This window comes from Prionailurus viverrinus, chromosome A1 (genome assembly GCF_022837055.1).
Source record: "Prionailurus viverrinus isolate Anna chromosome A1, UM_Priviv_1.0, whole genome shotgun sequence".
Taxonomy (NCBI): domain Eukaryota; kingdom Metazoa; phylum Chordata; class Mammalia; order Carnivora; family Felidae; genus Prionailurus; species Prionailurus viverrinus.
Window position 1 is genome coordinate 127,231,730 of NC_062561.1, and position 21,945 is coordinate 127,253,674.

At 38.5% G+C, this 21,945-nt stretch overlaps 1 protein-coding gene across 1 annotated transcript in view; it reads left to right on the plus strand.

The window, feature by feature from the left end:
• The window catches only part of RAB3C (RAB3C, member RAS oncogene family), a 302,968-nt gene that overhangs the window by 2,612 nt on the left and 278,411 nt on the right, over positions 1-21,945 (plus strand). The gene's annotated exons all lie outside the window — the stretch shown is intronic.

Below are 21,945 nucleotides of genomic sequence, written 5' to 3' on the forward strand. Positions count from 1 at the left end.
TGGAAGACTGTATAAATGAAGTAAATACCAGGCTCACAGAATAAAATGAACAAAGGAATTATCTTCCAGCAAAGTGGACACAGTAGGTGAAAGTTACACACTTCTACGAGGCACGGGGACTACAAGCTAGGTCAGAAGAACTCATTTTATCAATATTTCAAGTTCAAAGTGGTCAAACTAAAGAGAAAACAAAATTATTTTTTGCCTGTAGTTCTCTCTTTGCCCTTTTTTCAGGGACAACCCAGCAAAGATTGAAAATGTGCACAGAATAATGTTGAGGGTGGTGGCAAGCTGTCCACCAGAGTGACATGACCCGAGAGCCCACACAGGGATTGAGGCAGCAATATTTTCCAGCAAGCCTGTGCTTCTATTGCTAAGGGAACTGTGTAAATCAGATAAATGCCAAACTCGTAATTCACCCAGACACAGCTCTTCCACCAGCTAGGTCAATCCAATTATCTCAGAGCAGGGGCAATGGGAAGAGTGCGAGAGGACATATTAGGCAGCTTTTCACTGGCAAAAGGTAAAGAAATACACAACTCCACACTACCACCTACAGGGTGGCCTCTTAACTTATAGCCACATAGAGCTTCTAGTTTCTGTCTCTCGGCCCAAACCACCTTCCTAAGACAATGGAGCAGGAGCAGACTTTTCATTAAGTGTTTGTACATGCTACATATTGATTCAAAATAAAGCCCCTTTCTTATGTCAGAATGGCTCTAAGTAATAACAGCCAATACTTATTAAGAGCATACAATATGAGCGGTGCCTGGGTGGTTCAGTCAGTTAAGTACGACTTCAGCTCAGGTCATGATCTCACAGTTCATGGGTTGAAGCCCCGCATCAGTCTCTGTGCTGACAGCTCAGAGCCTGAGAGCCTGCTTCAGATTCTGTGTCTCCCTCTCTCTCTGCCCCTACCCTGCTCGCACTCTGTGTGTGTCTCTCTCTCAAAAATAAACATTAAAAAATTAAAAAAAAAGAGTTTACAATATGCCAGGCACTGCTCTATGCCACTTGTAATTATTAATTTATTTGATGCTCATAACCTAAGGCAGTAAGTACTATATCCTCTCCATTTCCCATATAAGGAAACAAAGGTACAGAGAGATTAGGTGACTTGATCAAGATCACACAGCTGGTAAGCGGCAGAGGTGGAGTACAAACAAAACCTTCTTTTTTGACCACACAAGGTGTTCTGAGAGGGAAAAAATGGCTTAGTGTAAGTTTAATGCTACTCACAAGATTCTAGCCACAAGATTGGATCAATTAAGTTCTTCAGTCTGATCAAACAGAACAGCACTTCACCTTGAGGGTAGAGATAGAGATGAGCAGGAAGAGAAAACAAGAAAGGATTGAGGAAGGATGAAGATACACAAATCTTGGGTAATTAAAAGCAGGGCCCAGAGAAGATAAACAAACCATGATACATCCATATGATAGAATACTACCCAGCAAGAAAAAGGAACAAATTACTGACCGTGAAATATAGTAACATGGATTAATCTCAAGTGAATTATACCATACATAAAAGATTCTGGAATCTTTTCAATTTATATGACACACTATATGATTCATAATCTGAAAAAGGCAATACATTGAAGCAGATCACACTGGCTGCCAGGATTTGAGGTGGGAGAGGGTTAACTATAAACGTGCATGGGGCAGTGTTTTGTGTAATGACCTACTGTATACATTTGTCAGAACTCTCAGAAGTATGCACTACACACACACACACACACACACACACATATATACTATATCTAAATTATATCTTTATTTAAAAAACATATAGGACCCACAGCATTCAGAACCACTTCAAAATCTGCTTTTTAAGGAAAAGTCTTAGTAGATTAATTTTGTGCTTTTTAACATCTTCATTGAGCAGTTACTGTGCACATACAGTGTGGTAGGGTGGAGAGAACACACCAATAATAATAGCGTGTGGTCCTGTCTCAGGAACCTCAAAGCCCGGTACATTTACTGATGTGAACTGATTCTTTCTGAAAAAATCTGAGAGACCATAAGGAGGGAAAAGGATATAATTTTTTCCTTTCAAATGAAATGTAAATTATATTATAGTGCCTATGTGTATAGTACAAAGTGGGGGTGCTTCACATGTATCCCAGGGATGCCCTTACTGAACGAAATAGTTCATGTATCCATTTATTTCACAAATATTTACTGAGTGTCCACCATATACTAGGTGCTGAGGAGTGGTAATTAGCTTTAGTTGTCAACTTGGCTATGTTATAGTCCCTAGTTGTTCATTCAAACACTAATCTAGGTGTTGCCTCAAAGGTATTTTGAACATGTGATGTAAGTCCATAAATGACTGTAAGGGAGATTATCCTAGATAATCCAGGTGACGTGGGTCTGAATCAATCAGTTGGAAGGCCTTAAGAGCAGAGCTGAGGCTTCCCTGAAGAAGAAATTCAGCCTGTGGACAAAAGTTTCAACTCATGTCCAAGAGTTGCTGCCTGCCCTTCATGATGCCCACCCTACAGGTTTCAGATTTGTCTAGCCAGCCACCACCACCACATAGGCAAAAATCTTGCAAAAATCTTGATATGCATCTCCTACAGTTCAGTGATTCTGGTTGAATCCTGACTACTACCCAAGAGAGAGGGATATAAAAGATAGACACAGATCTGGTCCTTACCAATTGTATGGTTTAGTGGAGATGACATGGGACTAATCTGGTGATAACAATATAATTTTATGATGGTAGAAGTACAAGGAATATATTGGGAAATACCTGGCCTGGTCTTCAGAGTGGAATGGATAAGGAAAATGTCCTAGATGATGGAAAGTTTCATTTAAGTTAAATTAACTATGCCTTAAGAAAGTACCATAAGTGTGTGTGTGTGTGTGTGTGTGTGTGTGTGTGTTGCAGGAAGAGTAATGATACGGTGTTTCAAGCAGAAGATCTAGCCTATACTAAAGTATAAAGGCAAAAGGAAACATGGCATAATGGAAGAGACTCAGTAAAGCTGGTGTGTATAGTATGAAGGTATGAGAGGAAGGCTTTGAGAATAAGCAGAAGCTAGATCATGAAGGTCTTGTGAGTCCTGTTAAGTTGCTGGGCATGGGGGAAGCCATTAGAGGGTTTTAAACACAGAGAACACTTGATTAATTTTGGATTTCAGGATACAATATGGAGAATGGACTGGGAGAAAATGCAGGTTGGGGACTAGAAAAACTAACTCAAAGACTGATGATGGTGACATAGTCTGTGAAGAAAACAGGTAGAAACGGAGAAGATTTAATTGTAGAGATATTTAGACAGTAGACAATATCTTGGTGATTTATTGTATTTGAGGAATAATAGAGATTGGAAAGTCCAATATCAAGCCAAAATTTCTGACCTGAGCAACTTGGTGGATGGCAGAACCATTCACAAAGAGGGATGAAGTACCTGGGTGGCTTAGTCGGTTAAGCATCCGACTCCTGGTTTCAGCTCAGGTTCTGGTCTTATGGTTCGTGGGATCAAGCCCAGCATCAGACTCTGTGCTAACAGCATGTAGCCTACTTGGAATTCTCTCTCTCCCTCTCTCTGTCCATCCCTCACTCATACTGTCTCTGTCTCTCTCAAGATAAATAAATAAATAAACTCAAAAAGAGAACACAAAGGAAGGAGCAAGGGTAGAACAGGGCAGGATTCTTTGGTCCTGCTGTGTTTGAGGTACCGTTGGACACATGGATAGAGATATCCAGTAGGCAATTGGCTATACCAGCCTAAAGGGCAGGAAAAGATATGAGCTCAAAATAGGATGTGGGAGGCCTTGTTAGATCAATGGAGACTAAAGATGTGGCTGTGGATGGGATTGTCTAGGATAGTAGAGAGAGGGTAGGAAAGAGATCAGGATAACCTGGAGCAACCTCTAACATATCCAATGGGGGAAAGGAGGAGAGCTTTCAAAATAGCAGACACTAGTTTTTTAATCAGGTTAAAAACATGACTTGCATGATAACCTTCTGTAGGATTATTTTTCTCCACAGTTCATGGGTGAATGTGAAAATCAGTTGGGATCTAATGATATTAAAGTATCTTTCAGTTGTAGATGTACTTCCTTTCTGTACTAATGTTGTCTAGCTAGCATGTGCTTTATGGTTAGAAAAGCTTTTTCACAGACATACATTCTTTCATTTAATCTTGAAGAAAAAGGCCTACAAGGTAGCTATTAACATTCTTCCTGCTTTATAAACAAGGACATTGAGCATCGATTCAAAAACTTGTCCAACATTTTTAAAAGTTTTTTTTCACTTTAACAGTGTTCCTGTGAAAATCATATGTAATATTACTTTCTTCTTGCATCTTCTCAATTGTTTCTTTCTTAAATTTGCTCCCTTTTTCCTACTTGGTGAGATTTAGCTTTACAGTCAAGTGTCTTTTTTCAGTTTTTGTCCAGTTCTAGCCGAGCAATAACCACTTTGCTAGAATGAATGCCCACGTGGACAGCTGTGTCATTTGCCTTGTTGTGCGGTACTTGTTCAGTGTAGATGACATTTCTCCCTGTAAATCAGGACTTATTTTGCCAATTTGCTCACTGTTAGAGTCCTCACACAACTCAGGTGCATCTCAGAGCCTCTGGCATCAATCCCTTCAGTACAGCTCTTTAGAGTGAACGGAACATCAAAAACAGCCCTGGCGCTATGACTGACCCTATATTGCAGACAGGAAAATAAAGACTCATAGAAGCCAGAAAGGCAGTCAGTGTTTCTTACCCTGAAAATGGAGTAGCCGGATGTGCATTCAGATCTTTTGATACTGTAGAATTAGCTTCTATACCTGCTGCCTTCTAATAAATAGCTACTTAGTACATTTTGAGGGTCCACTACTTTAGTGTTATTTTTTTCTCTTTTTTCTTTCTTTTCTTTTATTTGATTTTTTTTTTTGAGAGAGAGAGAGAGACAGCACAAGCATGGGAGAGATGCAGAGGGAAGGAAGGAGAGAGAGAGAGAGAGAGAGAGAGAGAGTGACTCAAGCAAGCTTCATGCTCAGCACGGGGCCCTGCTCCATCCGAAGACCCTGGGATGACCAGAGCTGAAATCAGGAGTCTCTTGCTCAACCAACCGAGCCACCCAGGCACCTCTATTTTTGTTTCTTTGTATTGGTTTGTCTGAGGTTGAAATTGGGCCTCTGACTATCCACAGCAAGCATCATGATTTTTCTAGCAACTCACCAACTTTTTGCCAGAAGGTATATCGTTCTTTATAAAAACAGAGTAATAAAAAAAGTGTGAATCCTAGAGGTTACTTTTTTGCTTTAGTGTCAGACTCTCTTGGTGCCATAAAGTAAAATTAAAATATGGGGATATTATTTTGTAACCTCGAATTTTCTACAAATACTAAATTTTATCACCAGGATTCTAATCGTCAGTTATAAGGGAATCAATGAGAAACGTCAGTATAAGTCTGTGGTTAATGCGATAACATTGAAAGACCCTTCAAGTTTCTTCTGTATAAGTTTATAAATCATAAGAAGAATTCACCTATAAATACTTCCTTAGACTACCCCCATCTAGAGAACTACATAACATAATTAAAAACACCATATCCTTCTACCTGAAAGATCGTCTTGAAAATCAGGGACTTTATCAATATGGAAGTGACTTGTAAATGGCAAGTAATCCCATGAAAAGGGCATATTCTTCTCCTTTTATAAATGAGTTTTATTTTAGGTAGGCGGGGCTTTCTTGCCTCCAGATGAATCACCCTGCTTAAAAACCCTTGATGAGCAATATATATATATATTTTCATCCAGATGAATTCAATCATTCCAGAATAATTCCAGCATCAGTAAAAACAGTATGCAGATTTAGGCTTGGGTATAGAAGGCTGTTGATTTTAGGGAAAGAGCCTCAGGGCCTTGGTGAATGCTGGAGGCTAAGAGTGGCTCCTTTTTAATGGTAACATTTATTTCTATGAGGTTCTAACTGCTTGGTTCCCATAGAAACTCAAGTGCCTGAGTGTTGACCCAGGGAATGACCTCCTATTTCCTGGGATGGCTGTTAGGCCCAACATAAATCATTGCTTCTTTTGCAAAACTGGCTTCCAATTTAGGGCTTTCCACTTGCTTGACATATTCTCTAGGCAATTTGGTTTTACCTTTGGTTTTGTTTCTTCATCTATAACATGAAGATTATAAACATAATGCTTCTATCACAGCTGCTACAAAGATATAGGGAATTATTACTTTATTACTTTACTTTTTCTTCAAAAATATTATGATACCACACATTTCACTTTGAAAGGAATTGAATCAATGTTACAGAATTATAAAAGGGAAAGTATTTTATTTGGACATAAGAAACATAGTGTAAAAAAAGGAACATACGTGTTCCATGTATAAAAACTATCTTCCTACTACACCTGAAACTAATATAACACTGTATGTTAACAATACTGAAATGAACATAAAAAACTTATTGAAAAGCAAAACAACAAACAACAAAAAAGAGTCGCTCACAAGTGAAAAAAAAACAACTGTGAACCTAATGAATCTCAGAAAATAGTAACTTTAAAATAAACTAGTAACTAAATAGTTTCATCCTTTAAAATTCATATTCTACATTATGTTTTATTTTCACCATCTTTTCCCTTGTTATTTTTCTTGATTCAATATTTATGTTGTAAAAGTTAGGGTGGAGATTCTTGGATAGCAAAACTCTATAGGATTTTATTTCTGAATCTGCACCTAATGAGAACTGGCAATTAGTGTACTAGTTTGGGAGTAATTTTGTTTAAAAATTAAGGAACTCAGAAATTTTGTTGTTATAAAACCAAATACCAAAGCTACCTTTGATGTTATAGGAAATTAACCAACAATTTCAAAAACTATCCTGCAGACCATTGCTTATTGTAAAAGGGTGGGGCTATTTATTCACTCATGTGACAGACCTGTGACATGGTGGATAAGCATGTAACTGTAGGGTCATATTAAATTATAACTCTCACATTTTTGCTTATGAAAAAGCGAGCTTCTTAAACTTCTTATGAGTCAATTGACTTTTTTCATCTACAAACAAAGATCATCATAAGATCCCTACTTTGTGGGTTTTATGTGAGGAGAAAATGATAAAATAGCACATGTAAAAAGCTTAATAAATGCCTGAAAAGCCAGCTAGTGCATGCAATAGTAGACTTCTGCCTCAGAAGAGTGACTTGGGATTACCTTTGTGTGATTTGTGCCTGTGATCCCTAAGAATGAGACAACAGATAGGCTAGGAATTTAAGCTGCAATCATTCACAAGCATATAAAAAATAAAACTCATAGGGAGAAAAGAAAAACTCATCAGAAGAATTTTTTGTGTGTATCGTTATCCCTGCTGTTCCAGAAAATCATCTGAGCTGCCTGAGTTAAGCTTATAATCATTTCATGGATTCCAAGCTAATGAAAGAGTTGAGTAGCTGCCCCGTTCCTGGCTTTGAGTGTTCGACTGGAGAGTACTTCTGACATTATATATTCCCTCCACCTCATTTCCTGAATAAGAAAATCAATTTCTTAAAATCTTATATGATTTTTATCTTTGTTCCATCACCTGCCAGCCTTTTTTTCCACAGGCAAAACCAACGAACCAGTAAAGAAATAATGGAGTAAATTGAACCCAAATTTGGTTCACTTGGGTTCAATTCAAATAGTGCTGAAGTGCTTGGGAGTGAATGCTGTGTTCCAACCCAGTATCTTCTCTTAGGGATGAGAGTAATTCTCCTTCAAGTAGCTCCTGGGATGGAGAACAACAGCCACAAAGACCTTCTTACGAATCCATCTGTAAGGAAACACCTGAAGGGAAGACTCTCTGCTTGAAAGTTCGTACGGTTATGTCACAAGGCCTAACAGGTGACTTTGAGAGAGTTATTGTGGTATGCTAAAAGCAACATAAATTGACAGAGCCTAAGAATTCTCAGCTTCAGCTGCCTCCTAGTCACAGTGTGAGTGCTTTTCTACTGAGACATAATGTTCCATTAGTCAAGGGATGAAAAAGCGAGATCAGAAATTACATTTTGCAGCATTAACACAAACTTTGCTAAGGTTTACAGGCAGAGCATAATGCAGAGAGGAAGCGTGTTATTATTCTTCATTTCCCAATAGGGTGGGACTAACCCATCCCCAGTTTGCCTGGGATATTTGGGGATGTAGCACTAAGAATCCCATACCCCAAGAAGCCCTTTGTCCTGGGAAAACCAAGGTCCAAGTTGGACACCCTCTATCCCAAACCACATTAGTCCTAATCCTAGCTACATCTACAATGTAATTTTCAGGTTTACAAAAATCCTTTCACCAAAAGTCCTCCCTTGTCAGCTTCGAATATAGTATTTTAGAAAAGATAAGTAGAATCATATTCACAAAATAGCTTAAAATCCTTCCTATGACTTATTGGTGACACACAGTCATTCGTACATTGTATGACAACAAGGAGACAGTCCCAGGCCTCCTGCCCTTAACTGGGCAGGCAGGAGCCATACTACAAGTTACCTTAATATGCTCCAATAAAGCTCTGTGATGGCAGAAGCTCCAAGCGTGATAGGAGCTCAGGGAGGAATGTACTTGAAGCCTGGAAGGGTCAAGAACAACCTCCCAGAGGAGTGATAGCTGAGCTGAGATCTCAAAAAAATTTGAGTAATTAAAGCATTCTGTAGTGACTTGTTCTTATTAGGAATCATAATCAATGGAGATGAAAGAGAGATGGTAGGTAGAGTTTCCTCAAGGGTCCAGTTGAAATGTATTGATGTCCTCACTGTGTAGTGCTGAGGACATTAGGATATGAAAGTTAAATGAGGGCAATGAAATTGGAATTTTGGAAAACGCTCCTTATGATGAAAGTATAAATATTTTTTTTTCTCTCTACCAAGCTCAGTAGGGTAGTTAGTGCGTAAAATGCTAAGAGAACTGTAAATATTCTAGTTTAGCTTCTGTTTTGCCTATGACCTACAGAAGTTATTGTTTCTTTTGATTCTCAGTTTGTTCATCTTTAAAATAGGAGAATGTGTGGATCCCTCCTACTTGCCCTCCTTCTCTGCCCTGCTCCATTTTCTCCATCCTACTGTGTCTTAGGAGGCTGTGTACATGGAGACTGCATTTATAGGCTCCATGACTCTGGATTCTGGTTGGGTTCAGCCAATGAGGAGCTACCAGGAGAGCAAGAGTAGGAGGGTTGGTTATTTTCTTTCCCTGCAGGCTCCATCTTTCACAGCAATTTCTCCTAGTAACAGTGAATACTCTCTTCCTGGGCCCTGGCCACCTGGCTGTAACTTCTGTCTGGTACCCCGGTGAGTAGCCCGAGGGTTCTCTACTTTCCCTTAACGGTTTCTGGTAACTTTGCCCAGGGCTCTGCAGATAACTCCTTTATTAAATTTTCTACAAATGACCCAGTTTGTGCCATCTTTTCCTGTTGATAGAGACAACAGTCATTATTTGTATCTCCCTAATATAGACATTAAGTTAAACTATCTGAAATGTCTAGCACAGTCTCTAGTATGAAGTAAGTCTTAGATAAATGTGGCTCCCTCACTCTCCCTCTTCTTCCCATAGTGCACTCTGGCCTCCTTAAAGGCATGCTTCTAATTTATGCTAGTGTGGAATCTGTGCTTAATGTGATTTTTAATAATTTAACATGGTTCTCCTGGAAGAGGTCTTTGTTACTATGGAGGAAAACTATTTATTACATCAGGGTTATTAAGCAAATAAAATCAAGAAAATGCATCTTTCAAAAAGTCATGACAACATAAAGAAAAGTGTACTTCAACCATAATTGTTTCAGCCAGAGTTAAATATGTGTTTTTTAATGATATAATATTCCTCCTTTCAGGAACATATATATTCAGACTATGAAAAAACTAAAGGCTCAAAAGAAAAAGATTTATTTGACATAGATAACACCTTCATGGACAAAATATTGCTCTCAAATATTTGTTTTGAAGATAACTGATAATCTTTCTAGCTCAAGTTTCCTATAAATTTTGTGGCAGAGAGATGAACTGAGAGTTAACTGTGACAGAATAGCCACTGAGAAATGACTCAATCCCTTTTTTGTCCATAAGGTGATCATGGAAGAATGAAAGGTATTCTTACCTTGCACTAGGAGTGACAAGGCCTTTGAGTTCTTCTGCCCAGGAATTCCTAACTTCCTTACCCTCTGGGGATAGTTAACACAGAAGAAGTAGTCATCTGTTGTGGGTGTGCCAGGAAGAATTTCCTAGACACTTCTTTGTTATTAAAGGCTTAGATCTGTGTAAATAATTCAGTTGGATTTCTTACAGAGAAAACTAATCAGCAGAAGTACTGTGACTGAGGGTTGAAGAGGGTCCTATGAGGTTGATAGGTCTCTACAGGCAGGAAGGTGGTGGGAGTTCTGTTGTCAAGAGCAGCAGAAGCAAGGGCTTACTGGAACGCAGAGACTTTGAGGTGGTAGAGCCCCAGTGCAATGCTGGCCTGTGTGTTGTAGGTTGTAGCAATGGCCAACTTCTCCATGTCTTTCTGGAGCTGACCCTTTTTTTTTTTTTTTCTTAAGCATATTTATTTTGAGAGAGAGAGCAAGGGAGGGGCAGAGAGAGGGAGAGAGAGAGAGAGAGAGAGAATCCCAATCAGGTTCCATGCTGTCAGCGCAGAGCCCAACACGGGGCTCAAACCCACAAAACTGTGAGATCATGATCTGAGCTGAAATCATGAGTTAGCCATTCGGTGGACTGAGCCACCCAGGCACCCCATCTGTATCGGAGTCTTTTTGAAATGTGACTTCACAGCCCCTCTTATCAAGAAGTGGGGTTTATTTTGCCTTTTCTTGAGTCTGACCTGAACTGTTACTTCTGGCCAATGTAATGCAGCAGAAGAGATGCTATGCCAGTTTCAAATCTAGGCCTCAACACACTTTATATGTTCTGCTCGTTCTCTTAGAACCCTGGAAATCTACCATGCACACGGATTCAAGATGGCCTACTAGATGATCAGAGACACATGGCCTAGTTTTTCCCCCATTCCTTATCCAATACCCAAACAATGCCAAGAAACAAAGGTCTTTGTTGACTGGCAGCTGGCTGCAAAACTATGTGTGAACCCAAGTGAGACAGAAAGAGCTGTTCCACAAAGCCCAGTCCCAGTTGTCAACCCACAGAATCATGAACTGAGAATGACTGTTGTTTAAATCCCTAAGTTTAGAGGTTGTTTCTTACATAGCAGAGCAAACTCATACCTCGTGTGCTTGTAACCTTGGGACTTTGACCAAGATCTCTGGAGCTTAGGTTGGGGGAGAATGGTGCTACTTGCCTGCACAGGGGCCACATTAACCTGAAAATAGCAACATCAGTGACTGTCAAAGATGTCTAGCATCTACCATTTTACTTTCCTATCTATCCTCCAGAATTTTTGTGCAATCCAAGGAAGAAGGAAAGAGAAACCCTCACCTCATTCTTGTGAAATCATTTGGTACTGAACTTCATAACTCTCTTAATATATGGGGATTTGGGTCAAATTTAATTTTAGTTAGGAAAACAGTAAAACTTTGGTTCTGAAGCTTACTTATTATGTCACATTTTAAAAATAATAAAATGTAAAATATTTTGCAAGCCCCTGTTTGAAGAAGAAAGAATTACACTTCAGCTGTCCTTAGATTTTATACCCTGTTATCAACCAATGTAGGGGAGGGAATTATCAGATCACACATCTATCTGGAGGTTTTTGACCTCTGAGTTAATGTTGGTAATGCCATGTTTTTTTAAGCAAAAGTTTGGTCAAGTTATAAGACAATAAATAAGTGTTCAAGTCTGAGGTAATGATTGTTGAAATGTTTATATTTTCAAAGAACTCTGGTCTTGCTAGCATGTGAACTGTATATTAATCTCGGCTCTGTTATTAATGAGTACTATGTTAGGTGAGTCATTACCCATCTTTGATCTTTGATTTCTTTATCTGTAAATTCAGAAAGAAGAACTCAGTAATCTTTAAGTTCCTTTGAAGGTCTCCTATATCTCTCATTCTACACTTACATTTAGACAGTCTTTTTATCCAGAGGCATGGTTTACTTCTCCATAAAATATTCTTGAACTGATTACTCTCTCCTATTAATCCTTAAAGCATCTACTAATGGTAAGAGTGGGCAGGCAGCCAATCAGGTCCTGTTTTGTGTTATCTCTGACACTGTTGTCTTGTTATCTGTTACCTGTTTATGTATCTGGTCTCCTGAACTAGCTTGAGCCTCCTTGAGGATGAGGATGGTGTGTTATTCTTTTTTTGACTCTCCATTTTAAATTGTAACATGTAAGCCTAAAAATAACTCAGTGGAAACTGATACACCTAAAAATTGAGTGTATTAATAAATTTTAGCACACTTTCAGAATATTCTTTTTTCCAGTATTAGAGCCCTTCAACAGCACTGTATGACCTGTGGGGCTTTAGGTAAGTCATTTCACATTTCTGGGACCTAAGTTTGTAACTATAACATAGGAGGATTGAGCTAGATAAAATAATAATAAATAAGATCACTTCTTTGTGTACTAATCTGTCATTTTTTAAATGCTATGGAAATTTAGGACATACGTGTTTTTCACTAACCTGATTCTTCTGCTTACCTGGACTTAGTTATGACATGTAATCTTAGCTGAGAGTTATAAACATGTAACTCTAGGCACCAGCTCCTGAAGGCATGCAGGTTGACCATCACAGGTAGTCTGGTTGGGGTGCCACCAGCATGCTCTTCCACCTTGCACCCCAACCTCCTACCCTCACCCCCAACCCACATAGTATCCCACACTATTTCAAGTCTTCTAAGAGTTGATGCTTAGGGGCCACTCTGTTCTCAAAGCCAGTATGTTGAATTGATTTTCTTTTGATTGGTTAGAAGGCTAGAGGTAGAAAGCTTCATCTGAACTCGTCACCATTATTTTGGGTCTTGATTATAATATATTGTCAAAATTTGAAATAGCTTTCCAAAAGTGACAATGATTTTTCTAAATAGACAATTCTATCTGTCTCTTTGGAAGTACACCAGGCTTAATAAAGATGTAGGTTACATAATCTTTTCCCTAGTCTGGAACCTGTAGTTGAATAAGTAGTTTGTGTGAAATGCAGGGATTATTATTTAGTACTCTTCTATTTTTCTCCTAGTTCGCATAATTATAAACTGTTTATTCTAAAACTGCCTTCTATAAGATAGAAATATGTATACTTTACCAAAAGACCTGAAGTTCCTTAATAATACTTCAAGTGAACCAAATGAATCAGTATTTATCTGAAAATGTTAACAATTTTCAAGTGTAGGAATTTGTATGAAAACATATAAGTAATCCAGTAATTCCATGAGTGGACTAGATATATCATCCTTGTTCCCAAGTGAAGTCAACAACAACAACAAAAACAAAGGCCAGTAAAATTTCTTTGTAAGAGATTGTAAAACAGATTATTTTAAAGCAACATTAGTTTTTATGAGGAAAACTATGGGCAGGAGTCTGGGCTTTGGACTCAGATAACTCTGAGCTTTAAATCCTGGCCCAATCATTGAGGAGGGCACCTGTTGAGATGAGCACTGGGTGTTGTATGGAAACCAATTTGACAATAAATTATATTTAATATAAAAAAATAAATCCTGGCCCAATATCTTACTAGCGAGGTGTCCCTCAGGAAAATACTTAACCTCTCTACTAATTTTCTTTGTAAAATAAGATTAATAACAATACCTTGAAATATTGAGGATTAGATGGAATAATCTAGACAAAGTGCCTACCATGGAATAGATATTGAAGAAAGGTTAGCTATCAATAATATCATATTTATGTTAAAGAAAACATCATTTTCTTTTTATTCAGTTGGAATACATTTATTCATTTTTTTTTTTAATTTTTTTTTTCCAACGTTTATTTTTTGGGACAGAGAGAGACAGAGCATGAATGGGGGAGGGGCAGAGAGAGAGGGAGACACAGAATTGGAAACAGGCTCCAGGCTCCGAGCCATCAGCCCAGAGCCTGACGCGGGGCTTGAACTCACGGACCGCGAGATCGTGACCTGGCTGAAGTCGGACGCTTAACCGACTGCGCCACCCAGGCGCCCCATATTTATTCATTTTTAAAGCACCTTACTTGTACTGATTATTTGTGAGGTTTAAGACATCATGAGCAGGAATGAGTTAAAAATGATTTTCTCTTTTAATTAAAAAGGAATCAATAACATCATGGGGATGTTTAATTTCTTCCAAAGGGAACACAAGATAATCAATAGCATTTCTTGATATGGATGTTGCACAAAGTTGAAATCAAAGCCAGTCCTAACACAGTGAGCAAGACAAAGGTAACAAGACTTAGGCATGGAAAACCTCCAGAAGTGGTCCTAGAAATATCTAGAATTAGGCACCCAGCCCCATCCTTGCACTGTGAATTTGAGTAAATCTTGAGTAAGTAAATCCCCAGGGACATTCTTATCTCTTATACCAAGTTTCAGCCATTTTATTTTTTAATTTAACTCCTAACAGAGATATGGTAACAGTGGTAGGAACAAAATGTCTATTGCTATTTATGATCTAAACAATATCATCACTACTAATTAATGCCTAATTATATTTGTTCTTGGCTCTTCTTTAGCCAAATAAATTATCTCAACTTGACCCTACCTGATGGAATGTTTCTGTTTAATAGATCTGACACAGACATGGACTGTTAACAACAAAGTGAATGATAGAGACACTAGATAAATACAAACAACAAAATGAATACTAGGAAATATTAAATAAATGTAGCATAGTAAAAATCCAATCAATAATGAATAGTGATTTGGAACAATAAAAAGAAACAAACTGAACTCAAGACAGAGATTTAAGAGATCATTCCTTTAATGATATATGTGACCCAAGGCATGTCCCCTTCTTTAGGCCTCAGGACCTTTGAGTCTGCTTTATCTTCCAGTATGGGGAGGTGCTCATGTTGCATGATACCTGACCTTCACTGTGGCCCTTGTGCCTTCTCTTAACTGTATTCTTCCTTATAGAATCTTTTAAATATCAAATTCTTATCCCAGATTCATATGTACATGAAGAAGGCTTTCCTCTTTTCCTGTTTCCCCAATAACAGCCAGAATATTCTAACTTTAGGTAATCCTTTGATTTGAAGGCTTTGATTGTTGTTAAATTACAGAGATCCTTGGGAATTAGTAATTTTTTTTTAAATAATTAGACATTTACATGTCAGTAAAATTGCAAAGAAGACAAAGCAATACCCTGATGCTCTGTAGGAAACGCTACCAGTTGTCTCCCAGTATCTGTTGTTCCTTCTTTTACAAGGAAATTCCTGATTTTCAGGTGGGCATTCACCCAGAATAGTGCTTACATTTCCCAGCCTACCTTGCAATTAGGTGTGATCACAAGATTAAGTTCTAGGCACTGTAATATAAGATCTCTGGTGTACTTAAAGGAATGTGGGAATGTTCTTCATCTTTCCTTCTTGCTGGTTAGAATGGGGATGTGAGAGCTGGAGCTCCAGCAGCCATCTGGTGACCTTGATAATGAAACTGGTAGATGGTGGTCTGAGTCCAAGCAAAGATAAAGTGCTCTTGCTCTGACTTTAGGGAGATTATCAGCTCCGGTCCACATTTGTTTGTTTAGTTGATCTCTGGCTAGTTTTTTGTTTTTTTGTTTTTTAATTTCCTCCACCCACTTAAATATACCCAACTAAGGTATAAGAAATGGGACAGAATTAAGTTCCCCAAACCTTTTGCAACTCTAGTTTTCTTCACAACCCAATCTTCATGGGTTTTTCTCCAAATAAAAGACATACTCGAAAACTGAGAAGGTATTTCATTTTTGTAAAATATTAAGAAGAGATGAACTTCTCAAAGAATAGATAATGTAGCAGTTCATCATTTATAATATTTAAATCTGTCCCATGATACCAGAGTTTTTGAATTATGAGAATTTCAGAAAGTAATGATAGTATAGGGGCACCTGTGTGGCTTAGTCAGTTGAGCATCTGACTTTGGCTCAGGTCATTTTCTCACAGTTTGTGAGTTTGAGCCTCATATAGGGCTCTGTGGCAACAGCTCGGAGCCTGTAGCTTGCTTCAGATTCTGTGGCTCTCTCTTTCTCTGCCCCTCCTCGAGTATGCTCAATCTCTCTTTCTCTCTCAAAAATAAATAAAAATATAAAAATTAAAAAAATAAAGTAATCATATTATGAAAATTACAGGAAATTATTCTGAAGAAATTAGCTGTGCAGTTGCTTTGCAGATTTTTGTTACTAAATGCAATATATATATATATATATATATTTAAGTGTATTATTTTTGATATTTCCCTTGGAAAAAAATTATCAGGAGATGCACTTTTATATAGATCTTTTTTTTAAAATTTTTTTTTCAACGTTTATTTATTTTTGGGACAAAGAGAGACAGAGCATGAACGGGGGAGGGGCAGAGAGAGAGGGAGACACAGAATCAGAAACAGGCTCCAGGCTCTGAGCCATCAGCCCAGAGCCTGACGCGGGGCTCGAACTCCCGGACCGCGAGATCGTGACCTGGCTGAAGTCGGACGCTTAACCGACTGCACCACCCAGGCGCCCTGATCTTTTTTTTTTTTTTTTTTTAAAGTACAGAAGTCTTACTTCTAATAAGTGCTAACATGAAACACCATGATACTGGGTTCCCATTACCTTTTATTTGTTATTGGTTAATTTAAATGTAATTTCTCTAATGGTCATATAATCTCAACTATGACTGGAACATTTTAAGTTGTATTTTCTGAATAGTTATAAAAACTATTTACCTAGGCAATATCGAATTACATTCTCACTGTTTACAAAATTAGAAAAAAATATCTTAGATTTCTTAAGAAAAACAAAATATAAAACAAACAGAAAACCAACCTAAAATTAGTGAGGTATTTTGAATATGGTAGGCTCCCAATACCTGTTGTTGTTGCATTATTGAGTCAATCTGTGAATTTTTTGAGGTTTGTATCTTTGAACATTTCTTACATAAAAATTCTTTTAAGACAATTTTTCTAGAATTATGGCAAAGGGAATTGCTTGCATGGGAATTGCTGGAGTGTTAGTTTAAAATGTTAATTCCTGGACTTCTCATCTCAAATAGTGAATCAGAAATCTCTATGCACGTCTTGACAATATGAATTTTAAATACCTCCCCCCAAGAGATTTTCAAGCACATTTGAGTTTCAGAACCTCCCTTCTCCTGTTTTGTGTAATGCAAAGTTTCAACCTGATTCAGGTTATTACTTCCATGCCTCTGAGCCAATATCAAGTTGATTCTTTTTCCATTCTGCCTCCAATAATAATCATTTTGACCTCGTGCAAAAGTCAAGAATCATTACTGGACTGATTAACTCTTGAAAAGAGAGGGGTGTCTCTCTAGATAGGTACAGAGAACATGGAAAGCCACACCTATGAGTCAAATGGGGAAAATAAAAGTATAACAAAAGTAAGGTTCAATTTCTAAACCGTTTTTGAACTAGTCTGGGATGAGTGCATTTGTAATGTAAGAAATAATTCTGTATTAAAGAAAGAACAGGATAACTTAATAGAGGTCTCCTATCTCATTCTGTGAAGGTGCTTCTGGGCTCTGGTGATGAATGTGTTCATTTTATGTGACTTGCTTTGAGTAAATAACCCAGTGCCCTATCAGCTCTCCAGCCGGCGGCCAGCAGCGGCTGTGTGCGTGCTAATGACGGTGAAGGTGCCTGGGGGAGGGCCTCGGAAGGGGCTGCCCAGCGCAATCGCGCCCCTGGCACTTGCTAAGAGATTCTCAGCCCTTTCTCTGCAGCTGCCACTTGAAGTCTCCACGCTTTCCCTCCAGAGGAAAGAAGCCATCTATCTAAATCAGCTGTGTCTCTGCGTCTCTCCTTTCTCCCTCCGCCAGCCGCCACCTCCACCCCTTCCATTGTGTTGTGCGTTTAGCTCCGCTTCCTGCGTGAGACCCTAACCTCTTGTAGCAGCAGGCGTTACTGAGGGTTTCGGAACCTCGAGTTGCAATGGAGCTGTATGGAAAGGTGAGCAGAAGGGAGTTCCTCTGCATGCTCTGCGCGAAATGTCGCTTTGACGGACTTTGGGGTGTGTGTGTGTGTGTGTGTGTGCGCGCGCGCCTTGTCAATGCAATTGTGCGAGTGAACCCCTTTATGTGTGTGCTAATCATCTTTCTCCCCCGCGTTTGTTGAATGAGATTGTAAAACCACCCTGGTCTGCCTATGTTAATATGTAAACTTTCCCCTTTCGGGATAAGGTGTAGAGCGGAGAGTCCCAGAACGCAGCGCCGGTTTCGTTCGCATTGGGAATTAGCACAAGGTAGTGGGTTTCCTCACCAGGAAATCACAGTCTAGCCACGGAAGGCTGTGAGTAGAAAAGAAAAATCCCCGCCGATACGAGCTGCAGTCACTTTTGGCTGCACCTCGCTAGGAAATGGGCCGGGAAGCTGGAAGCAGTAACAACCAGGAGCGATTCCAAGGGAGGAGAAGGGAGGCTCCGCGGCCAAGTCCGTCTGGAGGAGCTAGCCTGTTTATTGCTTGCTTGCCGGGAGATGTAGTTCAGGGCTTGCCGGTGGGCCAGAAAAGCTCCGTGGAACAAGACTACAACTCCCAGGAGCGCGCGGGACTCCCGGCCAGTACGCGTGTGCGGCGCCAAGGAGGGGACAGCTCCGGTGCTGATGTTGGAGCCGGTTAGTGAACCCCAAGAGTGCAGAGTGTGGAGCGTGGAGCTCGCGGGCTGTGCAAGCTTGACCGAGCTCCCCGGCCAGCGCTGTCTTAACCAGAGAGGAAGGACATTTTGAGAACAATGAGACACGAAGCTCCCATGCAGGTGGGTCTATACAGAAAGTGTGGCCTCAGGAGGAATTGACATAGATGCTTTCTCCCTTGCTTCAAGCATAAATTGTGCTCGACCTCTGGGAAGGTCTAGGCTCAGACTCGGTGCTGGGGACACTGTTGGGTTCCTCTACACTCCACGGGGCTGTAATTGGCTTGTCGATGAGGGATACGGATATTCATTTCCTTCCCATGCTCTGAAAGGAAGGTGTGAGTGTCTGTCTAAAATGTAAACCCGAGCAAACAAAAGTCAGGGAAACATGCAGTCTCCTATTGGCATTGATCTTCCCTTTTGGCTGGCCTGATTTGTGATCCCTGTGCCAGTGCACGGACTTGAGGTTTGGGGTTGCGGGGTCTCTCTTGGAGTCGGGATAGAGCGAATTCCACTTGGTTAAGAGCGCGTCAAAAAAGGCTAAGACAATGTTGGGGTCCCCCAAAGTCCCCTTTCTTCAATTAGAGTGCTAGTAGTATCAGGGGAAAACAGTAAAAACATTCCAGAGGCACGGCAGCCTTTAATCTCTGTCCGCAAAACTGGTTTACTCTTGCATTTTGAAGAACCCCCTCTGAGCTTTCCTGAGTGGTGTGCCCATTTGTTGTACGTTCTCATTCCGCATTTCAGTCACATTCTAAGGTTTGCTTACTTCGACTTCTATGGAAAGATGCCTCTGCCTAAGCATCCTGCCTAGGCAAATTTTGTTTTTAAGTAAAAATGAGTGTGCTTTTTAGTTTCTATGTACAACCAGTTAATGCTAAACACCAGCCTGCGTTCATTAACCTAGCAGAGTGATGCCGTTGCGTAATAGAGAGGCACTTTATGAATGGGGTTGAGAGGAGAATGGAACACACAATTTGGAACATGTTGTCTCTCTTGAGAACCCACTTCTCCTGCCAAATCTAACAATATAAATATTTGCTTTTAATTTTTGCCTAAACGTTTCCCAATTGTTTTCTTCACAAATTAAAGACTTTTAACATATGCTTTGGTTTAATTTGATTTTATGGGTTATGTATATTAAGGTACACAGTGACCCGACTGTTAAATGAAAAAAAAAAATCTGTAGGATGTAACTGTTTGTTGAAGTATTATTTAATGGAAGCCTTCAAATTACCTTATGAGTTATTGAAAATTTGGTTTGTTCAAGAAAACAGTGGCCCCATTGTGTATCTTCTAATACCTCTGTTTGTGGCTGAGCTTTTCATTATAGACCTGATGTGAAAAGAATCTGGACAGACAATAAAGGTACAAGCTGTTGTAATCAAGATATATTGGCTTATGATAATTTTCCATTACTGGAGGCACTGCCAGGAACCAAGTGGCTAAATTAATCATATTTGATTATAAGTAAACAGTGACAGTAGACTTTAAAAGTAGATTGTTAGTATTTAAGTCAACCTTATATACACACTGAAGTCTGTCAAAATAAATTACTAAAAAAAATAGCTATGTTGCATCTTGCTTTTAATTTTCTTTGAAGAGTGGCTTAGAATGTTCATAAGAGCCATTAAAATGTTATAGAACTGAATGAAATTAATGCGTTAGGAAGAATTTTAAATTATTTCATATCAACTGTGTAGTAGGTATAATATTTAATTCTATATTTTAATCAAAACTTTAATGAAAAATTAATATGAAAATAGGTAATAAAATTAGTTTACTAGTGGATAAAGTTATTTTTATATTTATATTGTATTTTATTCATTGGACAAGATTTTTGAAATTTAAAAATCAAATGTCCAAATTCTATCATAAATTATATGTGTATTTTAAGAAATCAAAGACTACTTTCTGAGGTATATTTAATTAAAACACATCCAGTGATTGCATTTAACAAGTAAATTGTTGTTATGATGACCCTCTATTACAGTCAGGTTTTCAAATATATATAATGATAGGAAGAACAAAAACTCTAAACATGCTTTATGTATTTTTTACAATGGCAAGTAATGTCTCAGGACCCATACTTCTGAAACATAATCACATTCCAGGTGGCTTTGATATATGAAAATGCAACAAGATAAATACTTCACATTTTTCTTATTTTCCATTTAAAGACTCAATGAACCACATCATCATTTGAGATACATGCCTCCAGATTTATTTTTTTTTTTGGAGAAAACTTAGGTTTCTGAAAATGAGTCACAAGCAAATCTCCATTTTACAGTTTAATCATCCTAAGATATTCTTTTTCCCATTTAAAAATATTTAGTTCATTTGTTGATGTGGAACAAAACAAGCTCTTTAATTGTTGACTTCTTAATTTCCTTATAATTAATTCAAGGAAGCCTTTACAAAATTATGTAATGTCTTTTAAAAAGCATTTGATGTACTTATATAAATAGCCTGGTGGTCTATTCAAGATAGTCGTCTTTGATATATGCATATTTTCTGAAGAATATTTCCCTCTGAGTTGGTGCAAAATGAGGGATAATAATTGTTTTTTATAGTGACTATTAAAATAATACATAATGATAGTTTTTGATATCTATATTTCCTTTGTGACTAAATAACCAGGAATAGCATTTGGTAAGTGCTCCAGATGATGGGTTAGAATTTTAATGCAAGAGATGGTCATTTTGTTTTTTCTCATTCAGTGAGTCCATAAATCCTGAAGGCCAAATGAAATGGGGGATAGCAGTGCTCATGACTTGAGGGCAAAACTCTGATGAACAGTTGTCATTTGATTCAAGAGCCAGAATGAACAAATTCCAAGTTATCTAGTACTTTGTTTGTGTCAAGCACGATTCCTTGCATTCAGATCTCAGTGTGTGTGTGTGTGTGTGTGTGTGTGTGTGTGTGTGTAAATGAGAGAGAGAGAGAGAGAGAGAGAGAGAGAGAGAGAGAAATACAAAACAATCCTAGAGGTCGCCATTACCCTAATTACAGGCAAGATACTGGAGCTTATTAACATTCAATAACTTTTCCAACATGACAGAATCAAAATCTGCCAGATTTCTCTCTAGATAGCTCATGTTCTTTCCTCTATTATTAAATTCCTCAAGAACACACACAAGACACACAGAGGTGATGTAAAGAATGAGGGGTACTATTGATATGACATGATTCATTCATTTGGTTTAGAAGAAAGAAAAATTGTCCTGTTTGTAAAATAAGGTTGTATGTACTAAAGCAATTATTTGAGAAGGGCCAATGTTTTAAAAAGTGG